The sequence below is a fragment of the Cibotium barometz genome, chromosome 58, assembly GCF_041138505.1.
Source record: "Cibotium barometz isolate CiBa-2024 chromosome 58, ASM4113850v1, whole genome shotgun sequence".
In the NCBI taxonomy this organism is placed as follows: Eukaryota; Viridiplantae; Streptophyta; class Polypodiopsida; order Cyatheales; family Cibotiaceae; genus Cibotium; species Cibotium barometz.
Window position 1 is genome coordinate 34298189 of NC_141103.1, and position 25436 is coordinate 34323624.

The 25436-nt window shown below is 45.9% G+C and overlaps 1 protein-coding gene across 2 annotated transcripts in view; it reads left to right on the forward strand.

Moving 5' to 3' along the window:
- Positions 1 to 24853, forward strand: part of LOC147606206 (pentatricopeptide repeat-containing protein At4g19191, mitochondrial-like) — a 46684-nt gene extending 21831 nt beyond the window's left edge. For both annotated transcript variants that reach the window (XM_086792360.1, XM_086792361.1), the window contains exons 3-4: positions 24181 to 24285; positions 24517 to 24853. The gene's annotated coding sequence lies outside the window, so the exon portion shown is untranslated. The remainder of the gene's footprint in view (positions 1 to 24180; positions 24286 to 24516) is intronic.
- Positions 24854 to 25436: the final 583 nt, after the last annotated feature.

The following is a 25436-nucleotide window of genomic DNA, read 5'->3' on the forward strand; positions in this document are numbered from 1 at the left end:
CTTCGCATCCATCAGTGAACCTCCTCCATCCACTTCGTATCCATCAGTGAACAACTCTTGAACTTCACAGGATAGCGATGGGAAACCTTACCCTGTACCTTTCTTTCCTTATGTGCCAGTATATGCTCAGGAATAAGAACCTCGTCAAGTTCCTCCACTTCCATCTGAGCCTCATCTGATACATTCTCAGGCACCCAAAACCTGCTTGCACTCCACCCAAGTGATAAGCACAAGTCCTCGATGAAGCATAGTAGATCACCACAAACATAGAAAGAAACTGTCTTCCGAACCCATGAAGCCTCTATGAAGATACCACCGGTGACAAACTGTCGAAAGCCATAGCCTTCAACGCATCTCCTGCACCATAACACTTCAACTGCTTCTTGTTCCTGGCCGACTACTTCTTGTCCTTGGTGTCTTTTCTCCTGAGCTTCATCTTCAGCTCTTGCTCTTCACCTCATATAGGCAAAGACACAAAATCCTGTACTGTGTCCTGCACTTCCTTGAAGCTTTTGATGTGACTCTCATGAGACAACCACGAGCTCACCCCCTTAGGAAAGTTGGCGATTGTCCCGACCAAAGCAACCACGGACTCGCCCACTTGAGAAAGTCGACGATGTGTCCCGGCAAACGGAACCTTGTAAACCGGCCTCCAGAAAGCAAAGGGCGGTGGAACAAACATTCGCACATAAAACACTTCAACACCATTGAGGACCTAGAAAAGGAAAACAAACAGGGGGAGCTAGAGTGCTCCTGCAAATAGTACACGGACACCGATTGGCCCCAAATCGCAGTGGCGCCCCTTGCGGTATTTCTTTAATTGATTATAAGAGCTTTGATTACAATATAAAGCTGGTAATTCAGCCGTCCCAGTAGAACTCCTGAAGCCTGCAAAGAACCTGCATCTGGCTTCTTGTCCACACGGCATCCACAAATAAATCCAGCCATTGTTCACATCAAAAGACTCTTACACATTGAGTCTGCATACAGAAGCTTTCTCCCATGATCAAGGCTGCCACAACCATCCATAGCCTCTCACACTATGAACAGCATCACACCCTGACACATCCAGTGCTCCTGCATCACAACACAAACTCCCAAACTGTCTCTCAAGAGAGTATCACAGCACAGCATACCATACAGTTGACACACTTGTACAAACCCTCTCTACCATCCAAGGGTACTATCCATCTCTGTCATGGATTTCCTGTCCCCTGTCCTATCAGTAGCAAGGCTGTACCAAACATGTGTCCACTCCTGTACCTTCTGCCTGCATGTGACCTATCTCCTGGAGAAACCCAAAAACATGTTTCCTCGAGAAAACCTACGACCTGTTTCCACATGAAACCCTTAGGCCTGTTTCCCTTTGAAACTTATGTCCTGTTTCCATACATCTAGTTACCTGTTCCCTCATGAAACATCTGGCAACATAGAGATGCCCATAACTGCAGGTCCCACTGTTCCTTTCTAGCAGGAAGAACACAATCTGCTCCATGAGCACGCAGCCATGCGAGCTTGCATCACTCCCATGCCAAGAAACATAACCACATGACCTGTACTTGCAGCCAAAAACCCAAGCACATGGCTGAATTTGCGACCAAACAAAAACAGCCCATAAACTGTCCCAAAACAGTCCTGAATCAAAGCATAGAAAGGCTGAAAGTTCCATCTGATGAACGCCATCGACATGATGTCTATGTTCATGGAAAAACCAACCTCTGCCCACCTTTATGCCGACTTTGAATGTACAGATCTGAAAAACAGCCCCGTACCCGTCTGTACCACCTCGGGATACGTGCCAGGAGTTGTACTTGCGCAATCAGTCTGCTGTCCACTCATGTACCTGCCTGAATCTGAGTACACAGTTCTGTCCAGCACTTGTCTGCACTGCCTGCAGCAACTGTACTTGCTGTACCAGGCTGTCCGTACACTGTACGGCAGCCGTACAGTATGGTACAGCTGTTGTACCTGCTGGTACAGCCTGACCAGACCCTGTGTGCAGCAGAAAACCTTGCAGCAGCTCCTATGCGCAGCCAACCAACAGAAGAGAAAGAGGGTATTTGCAGCAGATCTGGCCGTACAGTGCTGTACGGCTGGTTTGCACTCAGAAAATCAGCAACAGCAGCACGGCTTCTCCAACGATCCTTCTCTTCTTCTTTTCCACGCTAGAGAACATGCGCTTCAAGGCTCCTCCACGACTCCTTTCCCAAAAGCTAGAGAGAGAGGGAGGAGAGAGAAGCACTACTCCAAAAGTGGCTCCTCCCCAAAAATAATCCCTAGGGCCCCAAACTTTAATAAGTTCCTAGGGCCACTAAGGCCTAGGGGCAAACTTTAATAAACATTAAAGTTTAATGTTTCTAGTTCCCCCCTTCACACCTAGGGATGTCCACACATCTTAAACTCTGTCCGGGCACCCCCCATGTGAATCATAAAATATTCTGACTCTGCTACCACCATGCCCACACTTGTACTGTTCCATTTTCACAGGGCCATGACATACCCCCCGCTTGAAAAATGGCAAGCGTCCTCGATTGCATTCTGGTGATGCATCAAAATATCCCATATGGCAAAAACAATGGCCTTCCAATGCATCTGGGTGATAAAACAATCATCCTGCACAATAAGCCACACTGTCCTCTTGCTTGTTCCTTCAGAACCTACAGCAAAAGTCTAAAACCAAATGGAAACACGTTAACTGTGTTAGCCAAAAACAAAACCATGCATCATTCTACATATGGCACACATATGCATGACACACACATGCATTCGCAAACAATATGCTCCTCAAAATGCTCTACCTACTCCAAAGTAACAGTCTAAGGGCTGCTCGCAAGCCTTACGCCCATGGGCATCCCGCAGGACCCACGACTGATGGTAAAACATGAGCATATGAAAGCACTCAATGCATCCAAACACTACATCTACCAAGTACTTTCCCACATATGTCTCATGGCCATCCCGCAGGAGTTACACCCAATGGTGCATCCATGACATAATAAAGCACTTGATGTATCATACCAACATACATGCAGCACACGACACAATGCAGAGTATTTCCCAATGTATTCTCAATGGTACCAGGATCCAATGGCACCAGAATACAAAAATACCTCTACCTCAAAAAAAGTGTATGCATACATGCACAAATAGAGTTCGATCCATATTTCCATGAACCAAACCAACTCTAGGACTGCTCGCAAGACTTATGCCCTCCATAGAGTTATCCATAGTTGCAGTTATAGTTCAAGGTGCGCGCGACTGCCAACTTTACCATCTCATGTGACTAGTACACAATATCATAGAAGTCCCATAAGCAGATGTACTGTCAGCCTCAGTACCTTCGGGTGAATACAAAGATGTCACCAAGCGACTCCTAGATAACAACTGAGCCTGTCTGTAACAACAAGGGAGCGGAGGTGCTACCCCCCTCTTGAGCATCAGGCAATGCTCCAGACCCATGCTCTGCTGAACCTGAATGAGCCGTAACAAGAGTCGACTCCAACTCATAGGCATCAAGATAAAGCTGCAACTCCTGAGGTGAATCTGCTAAGTCACCCTCCTCCATCCACTTCGCATCCATCAGTGAACCTCCTCCATCCACTTCGTATCCATCAGTGAACAACTCTTGAACTTCACAGGATAGCGATGGGAAACCTTACCCTGTACCTTTCTTTCCTTATGTGCCAGTATATGCTCAGGAATAAGAACCTCGTCAAGTTCCTCCACTTCCATCTGAGCCTCATCTGATACATTCTCAGGCACCCAAAACCTGCTTGCACTCCACCCAAGTGATAAGCACAAGTCCTCGATGAAGCATAGTAGATCACCACAAACATAGAAAGAAACTGTCTTCCGAACCCATGAAGCCTCTATGAAGATACCACCGGTGACAAACTGTCGAAAGCCATAGCCTTCAACGCATCTCCTGCACCATAACACTTCAACTGCTTCTTGTTCCTGGCCGACTACTTCTTGTCCTTGGTGTCTTTTCTCCTGAGCTTCATCTTCAGCTCTTGCTCTTCACCTCATATAGGCAAAGACACAAAATCCTGTACTGTGTCCTGCACTTCCTTGAAGCTTTTGATGTGACTCTCATGAGACAACCACGAGCTCACCCCCTTAGGAAAGTTGGCGATTGTCCCGACCAAAGCAACCACGGACTCGCCCACTTGAGAAAGTCGACGATGTGTCCCGGCAAACGGAACCTTGTAAACCGGCCTCCAGAAAGCAAAGGGCGGTGGAACAAACATTCGCACATAAAACACTTCAACACCATTGAGGACCTAGAAAAGGAAAACAAACAGGGGGAGCTAGAGTGCTCCTGCAAATAGTACACGGACACCGATTGGCCCCAAATCGCAGTGGCGCCCCTTGCGGTATTTCTTTAATTGATTATAAGAGCTTTGATTACAATATAAAGCTGGTAATTCAGCCGTCCCAGTAGAACTCCTGAAGCCTGCAAAGAACCTGCATCTGGCTTCTTGTCCACACGGCATCCACAAATAAATCCAGCCATTGTTCACATCAAAAGACTCTTACACATTGAGTCTGCATACAGAAGCTTTCTCCCATGATCAAGGCTGCCACAACCATCCATAGCCTCTCACACTATGAACAGCATCACACCCTGACACATCCAGTGCTCCTGCATCACAACACAAACTCCCAAACTGTCTCTCAAGAGAGTATCACAGCACAGCATACCATACAGTTGACACACTTGTACAAACCCTCTCTACCATCCAAGGGTACTATCCATCTCTGTCATGGATTTCCTGTCCCCTGTCCTATCAGTAGCAAGGCTGTACCAAACATGTGTCCACTCCTGTACCTTCTGCCTGCATGTGACCTATCTCCTGGAGAAACCCAAAAACATGTTTCCTCGAGAAAACCTACGACCTGTTTCCACATGAAACCCTTAGGCCTGTTTCCCTTTGAAACTTATGTCCTGTTTCCATACATCTAGTTACCTGTTCCCTCATGAAACATCTGGCAACATAGAGATGCCCATAACTGCAGGTCCCACTGTTCCTTTCTAGCAGGAAGAACACAATCTGCTCCATGAGCACGCAGCCATGCGAGCTTGCATCACTCCCATGCCAAGAAACATAACCACATGACCTGTACTTGCAGCCAAAAACCCAAGCACATGGCTGAATTTGCGACCAAACAAAAACAGCCCATAAACTGTCCCAAAACAGTCCTGAATCAAAGCATAGAAAGGCTGAAAGTTCCATCTGATGAACGCCATCGACATGATGTCTATGTTCATGGAAAAACCAACCTCTGCCCACCTTTATGCCGACTTTGAATGTACAGATCTGAAAAACAGCCCCGTACCCGTCTGTACCACCTCGGGATACGTGCCAGGAGTTGTACTTGCGCAATCAGTCTGCTGTCCACTCATGTACCTGCCTGAATCTGAGTACACAGTTCTGTCCAGCACTTGTCTGCACTGCCTGCAGCAACTGTACTTGCTGTACCAGGCTGTCCGTACACTGTACGGCAGCCGTACAGTATGGTACAGCTGTTGTACCTGCTGGTACAGCCTGACCAGACCCTGTGTGCAGCAGAAAACCTTGCAGCAGCTCCTATGCGCAGCCAACCAACAGAAGAGAAAGAGGGTATTTGCAGCAGATCTGGCCGTACAGTGCTGTACGGCTGGTTTGCACTCAGAAAATCAGCAACAGCAGCACGGCTTCTCCAACGATCCTTCTCTTCTTCTTTTCCACGCTAGAGAACATGCGCTTCAAGGCTCCTCCACGACTCCTTTCCCAAAAGCTAGAGAGAGAGGGAGGAGAGAGAAGCACTACTCCAAAAGTGGCTCCTCCCCAAAAATAATCCCTAGGGCCCCAAACTTTAATAAGTTCCTAGGGCCACTAAGGCCTAGGGGCAAACTTTAATAAACATTAAAGTTTAATGTTTCTAGTTCCCCCCTTCACACCTAGGGATGTCCACACATCTTAAACTCTGTCCGGGCACCCCCCATGTGAATCATAAAATATTCTGACTCTGCTACCACCATGCCCACACTTGTACTGTTCCATTTTCACAGGGCCATGACATACCCCCCGCTTGAAAAATGGCAAGCGTCCTCGATTGCATTCTGGTGATGCATCAAAATATCCCATATGGCAAAAACAATGGCCTTCCAATGCATCTGGGTGATAAAACAATCATCCTGCACAATAAGCCACACTGTCCTCTTGCTTGTTCCTTCAGAACCTACAGCAAAAGTCTAAAACCAAATGGAAACACGTTAACTGTGTTAGCCAAAAACAAAACCATGCATCATTCTACATATGGCACACATATGCATGACACACACATGCATTCGCAAACAATATGCTCCTCAAAATGCTCTACCTACTCCAAAGTAACAGTCTAAGGGCTGCTCGCAAGCCTTACGCCCATGGGCATCCCGCAGGACCCACGACTGATGGTAAAACATGAGCATATGAAAGCACTCAATGCATCCAAACACTACATCTACCAAGTACTTTCCCACATATGTCTCATGGCCATCCCGCAGGAGTTACACCCAATGGTGCATCCATGACATAATAAAGCACTTGATGTATCATACCAACATACATGCAGCACACGACACAATGCAGAGTATTTCCCAATGTATTCTCAATGGTACCAGGATCCAATGGCACCAGAATACAAAAATACCTCTACCTCAAAAAAAGTGTATGCATACATGCACAAATAGAGTTCGATCCATATTTCCATGAACCAAACCAACTCTAGGACTGCTCGCAAGACTTATGCCCTCCATAGAGTTATCCATAGTTGCAGTTATAGTTCAAGGTGCGCGCGACTGCCAACTTTACCATCTCATGTGACTAGTACACAATATCATAGAAGTCCCATAAGCAGATGTACTGTCAGCCTCAGTACCTTCGGGTGAATACAAAGATGTCACCAAGCGACTCCTAGATAACAACTGAGCCTGTCTGTAACAACAAGGGAGCGGAGGTGCTACCCCCCTCTTGAGCATCAGGCAATGCTCCAGACCCATGCTCTGCTGAACCTGAATGAGCCGTAACAAGAGTCGACTCCAACTCATAGGCATCAAGATAAAGCTGCAACTCCTGAGGTGAATCTGCTAAGTCACCCTCCTCCATCCACTTCGCATCCATCAGTGAACCTCCTCCATCCACTTCGTATCCATCAGTGAACAACTCTTGAACTTCACAGGATAGCGATGGGAAACCTTACCCTGTACCTTTCTTTCCTTATGTGCCAGTATATGCTCAGGAATAAGAACCTCGTCAAGTTCCTCCACTTCCATCTGAGCCTCATCTGATACATTCTCAGGCACCCAAAACCTGCTTGCACTCCACCCAAGTGATAAGCACAAGTCCTCGATGAAGCATAGTAGATCACCACAAACATAGAAAGAAACTGTCTTCCGAACCCATGAAGCCTCTATGAAGATACCACCGGTGACAAACTGTCGAAAGCCATAGCCTTCAACGCATCTCCTGCACCATAACACTTCAACTGCTTCTTGTTCCTGGCCGACTACTTCTTGTCCTTGGTGTCTTTTCTCCTGAGCTTCATCTTCAGCTCTTGCTCTTCACCTCATATAGGCAAAGACACAAAATCCTGTACTGTGTCCTGCACTTCCTTGAAGCTTTTGATGTGACTCTCATGAGACAACCACGAGCTCACCCCCTTAGGAAAGTTGGCGATTGTCCCGACCAAAGCAACCACGGACTCGCCCACTTGAGAAAGTCGACGATGTGTCCCGGCAAACGGAACCTTGTAAACCGGCCTCCAGAAAGCAAAGGGCGGTGGAACAAACATTCGCACATAAAACACTTCAACACCATTGAGGACCTAGAAAAGGAAAACAAACAGGGGGAGCTAGAGTGCTCCTGCAAATAGTACACGGACACCGATTGGCCCCAAATCGCAGTGGCGCCCCTTGCGGTATTTCTTTAATTGATTATAAGAGCTTTGATTACAATATAAAGCTGGTAATTCAGCCGTCCCAGTAGAACTCCTGAAGCCTGCAAAGAACCTGCATCTGGCTTCTTGTCCACACGGCATCCACAAATAAATCCAGCCATTGTTCACATCAAAAGACTCTTACACATTGAGTCTGCATACAGAAGCTTTCTCCCATGATCAAGGCTGCCACAACCATCCATAGCCTCTCACACTATGAACAGCATCACACCCTGACACATCCAGTGCTCCTGCATCACAACACAAACTCCCAAACTGTCTCTCAAGAGAGTATCACAGCACAGCATACCATACAGTTGACACACTTGTACAAACCCTCTCTACCATCCAAGGGTACTATCCATCTCTGTCATGGATTTCCTGTCCCCTGTCCTATCAGTAGCAAGGCTGTACCAAACATGTGTCCACTCCTGTACCTTCTGCCTGCATGTGACCTATCTCCTGGAGAAACCCAAAAACATGTTTCCTCGAGAAAACCTACGACCTGTTTCCACATGAAACCCTTAGGCCTGTTTCCCTTTGAAACTTATGTCCTGTTTCCATACATCTAGTTACCTGTTCCCTCATGAAACATCTGGCAACATAGAGATGCCCATAACTGCAGGTCCCACTGTTCCTTTCTAGCAGGAAGAACACAATCTGCTCCATGAGCACGCAGCCATGCGAGCTTGCATCACTCCCATGCCAAGAAACATAACCACATGACCTGTACTTGCAGCCAAAAACCCAAGCACATGGCTGAATTTGCGACCAAACAAAAACAGCCCATAAACTGTCCCAAAACAGTCCTGAATCAAAGCATAGAAAGGCTGAAAGTTCCATCTGATGAACGCCATCGACATGATGTCTATGTTCATGGAAAAACCAACCTCTGCCCACCTTTATGCCGACTTTGAATGTACAGATCTGAAAAACAGCCCCGTACCCGTCTGTACCACCTCGGGATACGTGCCAGGAGTTGTACTTGCGCAATCAGTCTGCTGTCCACTCATGTACCTGCCTGAATCTGAGTACACAGTTCTGTCCAGCACTTGTCTGCACTGCCTGCAGCAACTGTACTTGCTGTACCAGGCTGTCCGTACACTGTACGGCAGCCGTACAGTATGGTACAGCTGTTGTACCTGCTGGTACAGCCTGACCAGACCCTGTGTGCAGCAGAAAACCTTGCAGCAGCTCCTATGCGCAGCCAACCAACAGAAGAGAAAGAGGGTATTTGCAGCAGATCTGGCCGTACAGTGCTGTACGGCTGGTTTGCACTCAGAAAATCAGCAACAGCAGCACGGCTTCTCCAACGATCCTTCTCTTCTTCTTTTCCACGCTAGAGAACATGCTCTTCAAGGCTCCTCCACGACTCCTTTCCCAAAAGCTAGAGAGAGAGGGAGGAGAGAGAAGCACTACTCCAAAAGTGGCTCCTCCCCAAAAATAATCCCTAGGGCCCCAAACTTTAATAAGTTCCTAGGGCCACTAAGGCCTAGGGGCAAACTTTAATAAACATTAAAGTTTAATGTTTCTAGTTCCCCCCTTCACACCTAGGGATGTCCACACATCTTAAACTCTGTCCGGGCACCCCCCATGTGAATCATAAAATATTCTGACTCTGCTACCACCATGCCCACACTTGTACTGTTCCATTTTCACAGGGCCATGACATACCCCCCGCTTGAAAAATGGCAAGCGTCCTCGATTGCATTCTGGTGATGCATCAAAATATCCCATATGGCAAAAACAATGGCCTTCCAATGCATCTGGGTGATAAAACAATCATCCTGCACAATAAGCCACACTGTCCTCTTGCTTGTTCCTTCAGAACCTACAGCAAAAGTCTAAAACCAAATGGAAACACGTTAACTGTGTTAGCCAAAAACAAAACCATGCATCATTCTACATATGGCACACATATGCATGACACACACATGCATTCGCAAACAATATGCTCCTCAAAATGCTCTACCTACTCCAAAGTAACAGTCTAAGGGCTGCTCGCAAGCCTTACGCCCATGGGCATCCCGCAGGACCCACGACTGATGGTAAAACATGAGCATATGAAAGCACTCAATGCATCCAAACACTACATCTACCAAGTACTTTCCCACATATGTCTCATGGCCATCCCGCAGGAGTTACACCCAATGGTGCATCCATGACATAATAAAGCACTTGATGTATCATACCAACATACATGCAGCACACGACACAATGCAGAGTATTTCCCAATGTATTCTCAATGGTACCAGGATCCAATGGCACCAGAATACAAAAATACCTCTACCTCAAAAAAAGTGTATGCATACATGCACAAATAGAGTTCGATCCATATTTCCATGAACCAAACCAACTCTAGGACTGCTCGCAAGACTTATGCCCTCCATAGAGTTATCCATAGTTGCAGTTATAGTTCAAGGTGCGCGCGACTGCCAACTTTACCATCTCATGTGACTAGTACACAATATCATAGAAGTCCCATAAGCAGATGTACTGTCAGCCTCAGTACCTTCGGGTGAATACAAAGATGTCACCAAGCGACTCCTAGATAACAACTGAGCCTGTCTGTAACAACAAGGGAGCGGAGGTGCTACCCCCCTCTTGAGCATCAGGCAATGCTCCAGACCCATGCTCTGCTGAACCTGAATGAGCCGTAACAAGAGTCGACTCCAACTCATAGGCATCAAGATAAAGCTGCAACTCCTGAGGTGAATCTGCTAAGTCACCCTCCTCCATCCACTTCGCATCCATCAGTGAACCTCCTCCATCCACTTCGTATCCATCAGTGAACAACTCTTGAACTTCACAGGATAGCGATGGGAAACCTTACCCTGTACCTTTCTTTCCTTATGTGCCAGTATATGCTCAGGAATAAGAACCTCGTCAAGTTCCTCCACTTCCATCTGAGCCTCATCTGATACATTCTCAGGCACCCAAAACCTGCTTGCACTCCACCCAAGTGATAAGCACAAGTCCTCGATGAAGCATAGTAGATCACCACAAACATAGAAAGAAACTGTCTTCCGAACCCATGAAGCCTCTATGAAGATACCACCGGTGACAAACTGTCGAAAGCCATAGCCTTCAACGCATCTCCTGCACCATAACACTTCAACTGCTTCTTGTTCCTGGCCGACTACTTCTTGTCCTTGGTGTCTTTTCTCCTGAGCTTCATCTTCAGCTCTTGCTCTTCACCTCATATAGGCAAAGACACAAAATCCTGTACTGTGTCCTGCACTTCCTTGAAGCTTTTGATGTGACTCTCATGAGACAACCACGAGCTCACCCCCTTAGGAAAGTTGGCGATTGTCCCGACCAAAGCAACCACGGACTCGCCCACTTGAGAAAGTCGACGATGTGTCCCGGCAAACGGAACCTTGTAAACCGGCCTCCAGAAAGCAAAGGGCGGTGGAACAAACATTCGCACATAAAACACTTCAACACCATTGAGGACCTAGAAAAGGAAAACAAACAGGGGGAGCTAGAGTGCTCCTGCAAATAGTACACGGACACCGATTGGCCCCAAATCGCAGTGGCGCCCCTTGCGGTATTTCTTTAATTGATTATAAGAGCTTTGATTACAATATAAAGCTGGTAATTCAGCCGTCCCAGTAGAACTCCTGAAGCCTGCAAAGAACCTGCATCTGGCTTCTTGTCCACACGGCATCCACAAATAAATCCAGCCATTGTTCACATCAAAAGACTCTTACACATTGAGTCTGCATACAGAAGCTTTCTCCCATGATCAAGGCTGCCACAACCATCCATAGCCTCTCACACTATGAACAGCATCACACCCTGACACATCCAGTGCTCCTGCATCACAACACAAACTCCCAAACTGTCTCTCAAGAGAGTATCACAGCACAGCATACCATACAGTTGACACACTTGTACAAACCCTCTCTACCATCCAAGGGTACTATCCATCTCTGTCATGGATTTCCTGTCCCCTGTCCTATCAGTAGCAAGGCTGTACCAAACATGTGTCCACTCCTGTACCTTCTGCCTGCATGTGACCTATCTCCTGGAGAAACCCAAAAACATGTTTCCTCGAGAAAACCTACGACCTGTTTCCACATGAAACCCTTAGGCCTGTTTCCCTTTGAAACTTATGTCCTGTTTCCATACATCTAGTTACCTGTTCCCTCATGAAACATCTGGCAACATAGAGATGCCCATAACTGCAGGTCCCACTGTTCCTTTCTAGCAGGAAGAACACAATCTGCTCCATGAGCACGCAGCCATGCGAGCTTGCATCACTCCCATGCCAAGAAACATAACCACATGACCTGTACTTGCAGCCAAAAACCCAAGCACATGGCTGAATTTGCGACCAAACAAAAACAGCCCATAAACTGTCCCAAAACAGTCCTGAATCAAAGCATAGAAAGGCTGAAAGTTCCATCTGATGAACGCCATCGACATGATGTCTATGTTCATGGAAAAACCAACCTCTGCCCACCTTTATGCCGACTTTGAATGTACAGATCTGAAAAACAGCCCCGTACCCGTCTGTACCACCTCGGGATACGTGCCAGGAGTTGTACTTGCGCAATCAGTCTGCTGTCCACTCATGTACCTGCCTGAATCTGAGTACACAGTTCTGTCCAGCACTTGTCTGCACTGCCTGCAGCAACTGTACTTGCTGTACCAGGCTGTCCGTACACTGTACGGCAGCCGTACAGTATGGTACAGCTGTTGTACCTGCTGGTACAGCCTGACCAGACCCTGTGTGCAGCAGAAAACCTTGCAGCAGCTCCTATGCGCAGCCAACCAACAGAAGAGAAAGAGGGTATTTGCAGCAGATCTGGCCGTACAGTGCTGTACGGCTGGTTTGCACTCAGAAAATCAGCAACAGCAGCACGGCTTCTCCAACGATCCTTCTCTTCTTCTTTTCCACGCTAGAGAACATGCGCTTCAAGGCTCCTCCACGACTCCTTTCCCAAAAGCTAGAGAGAGAGGGAGGAGAGAGAAGCACTACTCCAAAAGTGGCTCCTCCCCAAAAATAATCCCTAGGGCCCCAAACTTTAATAAGTTCCTAGGGCCACTAAGGCCTAGGGGCAAACTTTAATAAACATTAAAGTTTAATGTTTCTAGTTCCCCCCTTCACACCTAGGGATGTCCACACATCTTAAACTCTGTCCGGGCACCCCCCATGTGAATCATAAAATATTCTGACTCTGCTACCACCATGCCCACACTTGTACTGTTCCATTTTCACAGGGCCATGACATACCCCCCGCTTGAAAAATGGCAAGCGTCCTCGATTGCATTCTGGTGATGCATCAAAATATCCCATATGGCAAAAACAATGGCCTTCCAATGCATCTGGGTGATAAAACAATCATCCTGCACAATAAGCCACACTGTCCTCTTGCTTGTTCCTTCAGAACCTACAGCAAAAGTCTAAAACCAAATGGAAACACGTTAACTGTGTTAGCCAAAAACAAAACCATGCATCATTCTACATATGGCACACATATGCATGACACACACATGCATTCGCAAACAATATGCTCCTCAAAATGCTCTACCTACTCCAAAGTAACAGTCTAAGGGCTGCTCGCAAGCCTTACGCCCATGGGCATCCCGCAGGACCCACGACTGATGGTAAAACATGAGCATATGAAAGCACTCAATGCATCCAAACACTACATCTACCAAGTACTTTCCCACATATGTCTCATGGCCATCCCGCAGGAGTTACACCCAATGGTGCATCCATGACATAATAAAGCACTTGATGTATCATACCAACATACATGCAGCACACGACACAATGCAGAGTATTTCCCAATGTATTCTCAATGGTACCAGGATCCAATGGCACCAGAATACAAAAATACCTCTACCTCAAAAAAAGTGTATGCATACATGCACAAATAGAGTTCGATCCATATTTCCATGAACCAAACCAACTCTAGGACTGCTCGCAAGACTTATGCCCTCCATAGAGTTATCCATAGTTGCAGTTATAGTTCAAGGTGCGCGCGACTGCCAACTTTACCATCTCATGTGACTAGTACACAATATCATAGAAGTCCCATAAGCAGATGTACTGTCAGCCTCAGTACCTTCGGGTGAATACAAAGATGTCACCAAGCGACTCCTAGATAACAACTGAGCCTGTCTGTAACAACAAGGGAGCGGAGGTGCTACCCCCCTCTTGAGCATCAGGCAATGCTCCAGACCCATGCTCTGCTGAACCTGAATGAGCCGTAACAAGAGTCGACTCCAACTCATAGGCATCAAGATAAAGCTGCAACTCCTGAGGTGAATCTGCTAAGTCACCCTCCTCCATCCACTTCGCATCCATCAGTGAACCTCCTCCATCCACTTCGTATCCATCAGTGAACAACTCTTGAACTTCACAGGATAGCGATGGGAAACCTTACCCTGTACCTTTCTTTCCTTATGTGCCAGTATATGCTCAGGAATAAGAACCTCGTCAAGTTCCTCCACTTCCATCTGAGCCTCATCTGATACATTCTCAGGCACCCAAAACCTGCTTGCACTCCACCCAAGTGATAAGCACAAGTCCTCGATGAAGCATAGTAGATCACCACAAACATAGAAAGAAACTGTCTTCCGAACCCATGAAGCCTCTATGAAGATACCACCGGTGACAAACTGTCGAAAGCCATAGCCTTCAACGCATCTCCTGCACCATAACACTTCAACTGCTTCTTGTTCCTGGCCGACTACTTCTTGTCCTTGGTGTCTTTTCTCCTGAGCTTCATCTTCAGCTCTTGCTCTTCACCTCATATAGGCAAAGACACAAAATCCTGTACTGTGTCCTGCACTTCCTTGAAGCTTTTGATGTGACTCTCATGAGACAACCACGAGCTCACCCCCTTAGGAAAGTTGGCGATTGTCCCGACCAAAGCAACCACGGACTCGCCCACTTGAGAAAGTCGACGATGTGTCCCGGCAAACGGAACCTTGTAAACCGGCCTCCAGAAAGCAAAGGGCGGTGGAACAAACATTCGCACATAAAACACTTCAACACCATTGAGGACCTAGAAAAGGAAAACAAACAGGGGGAGCTAGAGTGCTCCTGCAAATAGTACACGGACACCGATTGGCCCCAAATCGCAGTGGCGCCCCTTGCGGTATTTCTTTAATTGATTATAAGAGCTTTGATTACAATATAAAGCTGGTAATTCAGCCGTCCCAGTAGAACTCCTGAAGCCTGCAAAGAACCTGCATCTGGCTTCTTGTCCACACGGCATCCACAAATAAATCCAGCCATTGTTCACATCAAAAGACTCTTACACATTGAGTCTGCATACAGAAGCTTTCTCCCATGATCAAGGCTGCCACAACCATCCATAGCCTCTCACACTATGAACAGCATCACACCCTGACACATCCAGTGCTCCTGCATCACAACACAAACTCCCAAACTGTCTCTCAAGAGAGTATCACAGCACAGCATACCATACAGTTGACACACTTGTACAAACCCTCTCTACCATCCAAGGGTACTATCCATCTCTGTCATGGATTTCCTGTCCCCTGTCCTATCAGTAGCAAGGCTGTACCAAACATGTGTCCACTCCTGTACCTTCTGCCTGCATGTGACCTATCTCCTGGAGAAACCCAAAAACATGTTTCCTCGAGAAAACCTACGACCTGTTTCCACATGAAACCCTTAGGCCTGTTTCCCTTTGAAACTTATGTCCTGTTTCCATACATCTAGTTACCTGTTCCCTCATGAAACATCTGGCAACATAGAGATGCCCATAACTGCAGGTCCCACTGTTCCTTTCTAGCAGGAAGAACACAATCTGCTCCATGAGCACGCAGCCATGCGAGCTTGCATCACTCCCATGCCAAGAAACATAACCACATGACCTGTACTTGCAGCCAAAAACCCAAGCACATGGCTGAATTTGCGACCAAACAAAAACAGCCCATAAACTGTCCCAAAACAGTCCTGAATCAAAGCATAGAAAGGCTGAAAGTTCCATCTGATGAACGCCATCGACATGATGTCTATGTTCATGGAAAAACCAACCTCTGCCCACCTTTATGCCGACTTTGAATGTACAGATCTGAAAAACAGCCCCGTACCCGTCTGTACCACCTCGGGATACGTGCCAGGAGTTGTACTTGCGCAATCAGTCTGCTGTCCACTCATGTACCTGCCTGAATCTGAGTACACAGTTCTGTCCAGCACTTGTCTGCACTGCCTGCAGCAACTGTACTTGCTGTACCAGGCTGTCCGTACACTGTACGGCAGCCGTACAGTATGGTACAGCTGTTGTACCTGCTGGTACAGCCTGACCAGACCCTGTGTGCAGCAGAAAACCTTGCAGCAGCTCCTATGCGCAGCCAACCAACAGAAGAGAAAGAGGGTATTTGCAGCAGATCTGGCCGTACAGTGCTGTACGGCTGGTTTGCACTCAGAAAATCAGCAACAGCAGCACGGCTTCTCCAACGATCCTTCTCTTCTTCTTTTCCACGCTAGAGAACATGCGCTTCAAGGCTCCTCCACGACTCCTTTCCCAAAAGCTAGAGAGAGAGGGAGGAGAGAGAAGCACTACTCCAAAAGTGGCTCCTCCCCAAAAATAATCCCTAGGGCCCCAAACTTTAATAAGTTCCTAGGGCCACTAAGGCCTAGGGGCAAACTTTAATAAACATTAAAGTTTAATGTTTCTAGTTCCCCCCTTCACACCTAGGGATGTCCACACATCTTAAACTCTGTCCGGGCACCCCCCATGTGAATCATAAAATATTCTGACTCTGCTACCACCATGCCCACACTTGTACTGTTCCATTTTCACAGGGCCATGACACTTGTTCTCTATCACCTCTCTGATGATGTGATACTTCACATCCACATGCTTCGTCTTTGCATGAAAAACAGGGTTCTTTGCCAACTGAATGGCACTCTGACTGTCACAATGCAACAATGGAATATCCCCTGTATAACCCAAATCAACCACTAACCGAGATAGCCATAATGCCTCCTTGCAAGCCTCTGTGGCTGCAATATACTCGGCCTCTGTAGTAGATAAGGCAGTGCACTTCTGCATCCTAGATATCCATGACACAGCACCTCCTGTGAATGTAAATACATAACCGGTAGTAGACTTCCGGTTATCTGGATGACCGGCATAATCCGAATCCGTGTAACCATGCACTAATGCATCCTGTTTGCCAAAGCAAATGCACATATCCTGTGTGCCCTTCAGGTATCTCATGACACCTTTCACTGCTTCCCAATGCTTCTTGCCAGGGTTGGCCATGTATCTAGAAACCACTCCCACTGCAAATGCAACGTCCGGCCTAGTAGCAACCATGGCATACATGAGACTGCCACATGCTGAAGCATACGGAATCTTGGCCATATCAGCCCTGTCTGTATCTGACTGTGGGCTGTCCATAGCACTGAGTTTCACATATGGAGGCAAAGGAGTACTAGCTTTCTTCCCCCCCGTCCATATTGAACCTCTGCAAGACTTTGCCAATGTATTCCTTCTGAGACAAATACAACACATGCTGATTTCTGTCCCGAAGTATCCGCATACCCAAGATGTGATTTGCATCACCCAAATCCTTCATATCAAAGGTTTCATGCAGCCTCTTTTTCAATGCATCCATCTCTTTACGAGATTTCCCGGCAATCAACATATCATCAACATACAAGATGAGGATCAATAGACTGCCATCCAAAGCTTTCTTGGTGTACAAGCAGTGATCTATGTCACTTCTCCTGAATTTTTGAGATTTCATGAATGTATCAAATTTATGATACCATTCTCTTGGTGCCTGTTTGAGCCCATAAAGACTCTTTTTCAGCTTGCATACAAGCTTCTCCTTTCCACTTACTGCATAACCCTCTGGCTGCTGCATATATATCTCCTCATGGAGATCACCGTGAAGAAAAGCAGTCTTCACATCCATCTGAATCAAGTCCAGATCATCATGCGCAACCAAAGCCAACACAGCTCTAAGTGTGGTCATTTTGACCACTGGAGAGAAGATCTCCTCAAAGTCCACACCATATTCCTGCTTACAGCCCTTAGCCACTAACCTGGCTTTGTATCTTGGCTTTGCATCTGGTGCAACTTTGAGCCTGTATACCCACTTGCATGGCAAAACCTTCTTGCCTGCAGGCAAATGCACCAACTTCCATGTTTCATTTTTATGCAGAGAATCCATCTCTGACTTCATGGCACGCTCCCATAGAGCCTTGTCTGCCCTCTGTAAAGCCTCCTTATAACATGAGGGCTCCCCACAGTCAGTGAGCATCAAGTAGTCAACCCCTGGAACAAACCTGTCAGGGGCTCTGGAGGGTCTAGTGGACCTCCGTACCCAATGACCATCATTTGCAGGTTGTTGTCCAACCTGCATATCACCCATTGGTGGCTCCTGTTCCATGCCATAAGGCTGAAAAATCATGCCCGGTATATCCTCTAACTGTGGTATATCCATAGGGATATCTTCTGCCATCTCTGGCTGTCCATTTGGACCATTTTCAGCACCATTTAAGGGCTGATTTTCTTGCTGTAATGGCTGATTTACAGCCCTTTGTTGTTGTCCATGATGTCCATCATCATCAAAGATGACTCTGCCAGGCTCCTGTTGCCTTGCAGGCTCCTTATACATGCATGTTTCATCAAAAATGACATCATTGCTGCGTATGATCTTTCTATTCACGGGATCCCAAAGTCTATACCCCATTTCACCTCTGTCACCATATCCTAGGAATATGCATTTGTGAGACTTAGGATCAAGTTTGGTGCGCATTTCCCTGCGTATGTGCACGTACGCAACGCAACCAAACACTCTCAAGTGCTTGTATGACGGAGGCTTCCCTGTCCATACTTCTTCTGGCACTTTCCCACCAAGCCTCGTGTTAGGTGACCTGTTTATAAGGTGAACGGCTGTCATAACAGCTTTAGCCCAAAAACCATGAGGTAATGCAGCATGTGACAACATAGAACGGACCTTCTCCTGTATGGTCCTGTTCATCCTCTCTGTTGTCCCGTTTTGTGGAGGATCATAAGGAGTAGAAAGCTCCCTCTTGATGCCTTTTGCATCACAAAAGTCCTGAAACTGTTTGGACATATATTCTCCACCATTGTCGGAACGCAAAGCCTTCAGTGTTTTGCCAGTTTGATTCTCAACAAGAGCAACAAACTTCTCAAACACTGAGAATGTATCACTCTTCAAACGAAGAGGATAAACCCACACCTTGCGTGTGGCATCATCAATAAAAGACACAAAATATTTTGCCCCTCCCAAAGAAAGCTGAGGCATCTCACATACATCTGTATGCACAAGCTCTAACTGAGCATCTTTCTGTCCAAGAGCTTTCTTGTGGGGGCACTGTAGTTGCCTACCATATATACAATGCTCACAAAACTGAAAACTTGAAAACTTTAGAGAAGGCAAGTAACCCAAACAAGACAATTGCTCCATTCCTTTGACACTCATGTGTCCCAACCGGCTATGCCACATAGAAATTTCCGGCAGCTCGGTTGCATTTACATTAGCATGGTGACAAACACCTGCATGCATGAAATAAAGAGTGTCCACCTTAGAGCCTCTGGCAACAACCAGTGAGCCCTTACTAATCTTCCACTTTCCACTACCAAATGTGGTGACATAATCAGCATCATCAAGCTGTCCAGTAGAAAGCAGATTCTTCTTGATCTCAGGCACATGCCTGACATCATGGAGCATAAGCTGTGAGCCATCTGAAAATACAAGCCTTACATCACCTCTGCCAAGAATCTTGCATGCATGGTTATCACCCAAATAAACCACTCCTTCATTGCCAGCAATGTACCTGACAAACAAGTCTCTGCAACCTGTGACATGAAAGGAGGCACCTGAATCAATGATCCATGAGTGCATACCATGACCACCTATAAGAAGTGAATGGGCATCAAGTGAAGAAGTAAATAGGACCTCATCCTCACTGCCACCTGCATGTGACACATTGATTTCTTCAATCTTGACTCCACTTTTGCCCTTTGGCTTTACATCTTTGGCTTCATCCTTCTCTTTGTCTTTGCCTTTTCCCTTTTCTTTTTGATCATTTTTCCATTTGTAGCATTGCTTTTTAATGTGTCCCTTCTTGCCACAATAATGGCATTCCAAATCCTTTTTGGAGCGAGACTTGCTCCTTCCCCTTTCTTGGCTTTTTCCCCTTTGCTGGGATCTCCCACGTGCATTCATTGCATTGGACTTTCCAACAGAGTTGTTTTTCCTGTTCATCTCTTCTTGAAGAAGAGCACCCTCAACATCTGCATATGACAGCATAGCATGCGAATTGCTAGTGGCTGTCCTAAATGTGTCCCAACTCTCTGGCAAAGTGCATAACAAAAAAGTGGCTTTGAACTCATCGTCCATTGCCAACTTTTGATTAATGACCTGGCTGACAATACCATTAAACTCATTTAGATGGGCTGTCATAGACGCCCCTTCCTTCATCTGAAGACCTATGAGTTTCTTCAACCAATACACTTTGCTTGAGGCACTTTGTTGGGCATACAAGTCCTGCAATCTCTGCCACATTCCCCAAGCTGTCTTCTCTTCACGAATGCTGAAAAGTAATGAGTCTGACACAGACAACATGATAGTAGATCTTGCCAGCTCATCCATATCTTCCCACTCTTCAGCAGTAAGAGAAGCCGGCATCACACCCCTTTCTTTGATAGGCTTGTGCTGCTTTTTCTGGAGCAACACATTGTAGCACTGGGTTTGCCAAATATCATAGTTATGCGAGCCTTCAAGCTTCTTGATGTGAAGCAATGAAGAGCTCTCACCTGTGGTTGCCATAGCAAAATGCAACCTGTCAATGCCTGACTCCCTGCAAATGTGCAAACACTGCACCCAAGATGTGCAAACACTGCACCCTAAGCACACAAAGTGCTCACAAATGTTCTCCCAAGCTTTATCTCCCATTGCGGAAGCAAGAATGCAACTTTTCTCCCACTTTATGTGATGAAAACACCAAAATCTGGTTGCTGCAGATTTTGGACAGCACCTTAAATGTGCTCTTTTGCCCTTCCAAAGTACTGTACAGCAGTACCAAGTGCTCACCAATGATGTACCAAACCTGTACCGGCAATTTCAGCAGCTGAAATTGAATCTTTTGGTCACTCAAAACAGTGTACAGCCATGCCAAAACTTGCACAAAGCTGTGCCAAATCTGTACCAGCAGGTACAGTAGCAATAAATGCTCTCCTGGCTGTCCAAATGAGTGAAAATCAGATTTTTACAGTCACGAACACTGCATACAACAGTTCCGAACAGAAATTGGGCAAAAGCCCCTTGACTGCAAGCTGATTTCTGAGGATTCAAAGCATAAATGTCTTGCCTGCTGCTTTGCCAAGCTCAACAAGCATACAAACTTGAAAAGCCCCTTGATTTAAGATCAATTTCTGATCATACATGGTACATTGACGCACATGAAGGTATCCAGAGTGTTTACGATGCTTCCCCTTGGCCACATATACATCCAATACATGAAAGCCCCTTGATTTACAGGCACATTGAGTGCTTGTAAGGCATCAACACATTTTCCACAGCATCAAATGCGATTGCCTGCATGCAAATCAACCAAATCGGCACAAAAGCCCCTTGATTTGCACTGCAATTTGCTGCAATTTTGCCCAAATGTGCGATTTTTCACATCATACAGCATGTATGAGTGCTTAATTGCACAATTACATCAAAAGCCCCAAATTTCGACATCCAATTTCCTGCAAATTGATCCTGATTTGACCAATTTCCTGCAAATTTATCCTGATTGTGACCAATGTCACCCAATTTTGCCAATTTTGCTCAAAATTGAGCAATTCGACACCTGTATCTGCTCAATTGTTGATTGTACTTGCTCAATTGCAAATCCCAAAAAAAAATTGAGGAAAATACCTTATAATTTCTGATTTTTCTTCAATTTGCAGGCTGTTGCAGGAAAAGAGGGGTTGATGATTGCTGCTTCTGTTCTGTGCAGGTGAGGGGGCACTTCTAATGCAGGTGAGGGAGCACTTCTGTGCCGGCCTAGTTGCTGCAGAAAGGTATTGCTTTTTATTATGTTTCCAGACGAGTAGGTGCTGCTGCTGCCGCCTAAGGAACTGCTGCTACTCTTCCTCTGACCTAAAGATGGATGCAGGCAAGATCGCGCAGCTGAAGGCTTTCATTCAGCTCTGCGACTCCAGCCCAGCGGTCTTGAAGGACCCTTCTCTGCGTTTCTTTTGGAATTACCGGTCACGGCAGAGTTCAACGAGCGAACACGTACGGTGGTGCACGTCAGTGGGGGCAACAGATGGCTGAAGCGAGGGCGGCTTTGGGCCACGCGCTGATGATTAACACGCCTTCGCCAATTTTAACGCCCGCCAGTGCTCCACGCTCGACGCCTACACGATTAGAGTCGCTCACGTAGCTGCTTACGCTTTGCTTCGCCGTGCGCCTTCTACACGCCTGAAGTCGACGGGCTCCTCTTCTGATGTGACTGTCATCAGAGGTTGCCACAGCAGCCCCTGCCTTGTCTTGGGCGTAAGTCAACCTGCTTCGGCTCCTGCTGCTGCACTACTGCGGGATGTCTCCTCTGAACTGCGCTAGTGAGTAGCTGCAGCTTGCTTGTCCTCAGCAACACCTGAAGAAAATCCTACTTCTTTCTCCTCGAAGGAACTGAAGGCTCTGATACCAGTTGATGGGGAGAATCAGCAATTAGGGTTAGGTTAGAGTATTCATGGGAGACATACACAGAGAAGCACCAGGGAGAGAGAGAGAGAGAGAGTTGTGGGGATAAGTCAACTCATGAGGTATGAGTGTGTGACTCCCCTATCACACATGTATATTGCACTAGTACACATAGTGCACTTAGTACATTAAAAGTACTAAGTGTACTATGTACTATAACTTATGGGCTTGTACACACTATAAGGGTGGGCATAACGCCTTTACCCCAACAACCACGGAAGCTGTGGAGGTGGCGGCGGCGGGCTTTGGAGGCTTCTTTGGACAATCCCGAGAAGTGTGTCCTTTTGTATGACAAAAGAAACATCTTGTTGGTGTTGGACTCACACACTCACACACACAAACCTGCACATTAGGGCTAGGTGCAGGGTAGAGAAGCTCACACAGAGAAATGAGAGAGAGAAAGAGAGAGCCAAAAGTGTGGTATCCACAAAATGCAAGTCAACCCTTGCATGTGTGCCACATCCATATAATATAGAAGTACAAAATATTATATGTAGAGTGTCCTTTCACACTTGATATCCAAGGGAAAAAACCACATGGGAAAAAGTGCCCTTGGTTAAGCCCTGTTCACACATAGCACTACCATAAGTGAGCATATGCCTACAAATCCCCCCTGTAGTGGAAGTGTGAACCTGTACAAGGTAGCAGATCACTCTCTGTATGAGAGTAAGCCCAAAGCTTTGCGGAAAGCTTCAAACTTTTCTCGAGGTAAAGCCTTTGTGAATAGATCTGCAACATTATCCTGTGTAGGGCAGTAAGATAAACTAATCTCCCCTGCATGTAGCCTCTCTCTGACATAGTGATAATGTTGGTACGTGCATGAAATACTGGATTTCGTGCCACGGCCATAGCACTCTGGCTATCAGTGAGAATGGTGGTGGGTGTCTGTTGACACTCACGAAGATCAGCCAATAGTCTCCTCAACCATACACAATCTACTGCAGCTGTGAAGACTGCCCTGTACTCAGCCTCACAAGTAGATGTGGCAACAGTGGGTTGCTTTTACTCAACCAAGATATGCATGAACTGCCAAGAAAAAAAACAATTCCCACTGGTGGATTGCCTGGTATCATAAGCACCAGCCCAATCTGAATCATTGTAGAGGGTTGTGGAGGCCCTTAATTTAGGGAAGACCTTCTGTGGGTCCACACATGGCACACATGACGAAGCATGGTGTTCAAACCCTATCTCAGAGTGTTTATTGACGAGTATATAAAATTTACCATGCAGCTAGACATTCTATGTGGAGGTAATTTTTTTTGCATGGCACGATTGATTCTAAATATGAACAAAGAAGCTTCTGTTCTGGATGAACTTCAAGTTTGATGCTTTATCATTTTGATCTCTGCTATTTCTGAGAACCTTTAGTTCTGTCTCTTTCTTCTTTGAAGGACTTGGATGGTATTTAAAGTAAATGAGGATAACCCTTCCTTGTTATTGCTTGTCAATGCTAATGCCCAATTTTCATGCTTTTTTTTTCTGCAGGTGCAAGCAGTCTAACTGGCTGAGCGTGCAATGACATGAAGAACTATTCAACGAGATGCTTTGAAACATGTCATGCGGCTTCTCTACATGCTCCATGCTTGCAAGGTTCTACAGCAAAGCTCATACCCGTGTATTTTGTAAGGCAGCTCTAGATATTTTTGAGAGATTCCTTTTAAGTAAAATAAAAAGCATACAAAGGTAGATCTCAAACCAAAAGGTAGGGAGATCTCAACCAATCGAGGGCACTATGCTGCCATAAAAGCCCTGTAGGAGTGTAGGAGGAAAAAATTCCATGGTTCCACTCTCTCATAAATCTACTGCGTTTTGTTTGCACAGCTCTACAAGATCCCTGTATGCGGGCCCAGGCAGCTCTATATATTGATTGCCAATTTTTGAGAAAGCAGCAAAAGATGTTGCTTGTGAGGACACTTATGAAGACCTTGAATGACACTTATTCTACAAGCTTGACAAAGAGCCTGGTGCCTTGTTGTTTTAGAGAGTTGAAAGAACAATCTCTTTACAAATGTGCAAAGCCAAGAAGATAACTTTATTGTTAGCCATTTCAATGCAAAAATATCTTGGCTGCAGTGATAGACGATCAGTGTAATATTGTAAATTAGGATGATAAATCGGGTTAATATTTATGAAGGAAATACATAAGAGTTATTTCAAATTGTGGTGATCTGAATTTTAGCTTGTGGGGAAACTCTTGAAGCACTGACTATAAGACAATACTAAATGTTTATTTTGCATGAATGCAGAAGGTGCCTGCCAATTCTTGGTTGAGGTTTCCTTGCATTGTAGTGACTAGGGTTATTACCACAATTGATCCAAGCTACAAAAATTAACTCATCCATGTATTGTAAGCTAAGTCAGCCCACTTGCTTAGAAATCTACTTGGGATAGTAGGTGAAACACTTCTGGAGAGTACAATATTTGGGATGTCTTTTAAGGTTTTTGATTGTTATTAACTTTAAAGACTGATGATGAGAGGTTCACGAGGATGAATGTAATTTAGATGCTTAAGATTGATTGCATGTAGTCATCTAATGGGAGTAGGTGCAATAAATCGTTAGCAAGGAATAGTTCTTGAATGTGTGAAGCATCTCTAAGATTAAGTTATAAGAATGCCAATATGAAGACATCACTTTTGTTTATGTAAAGCAGCATTAAAAAATACTTTGTACAATCTCTTATCTATAGTTAACTTTTTGCTTTAGGTTGCATTATGTGGACTAGTTTAAACTCTCAAGAAA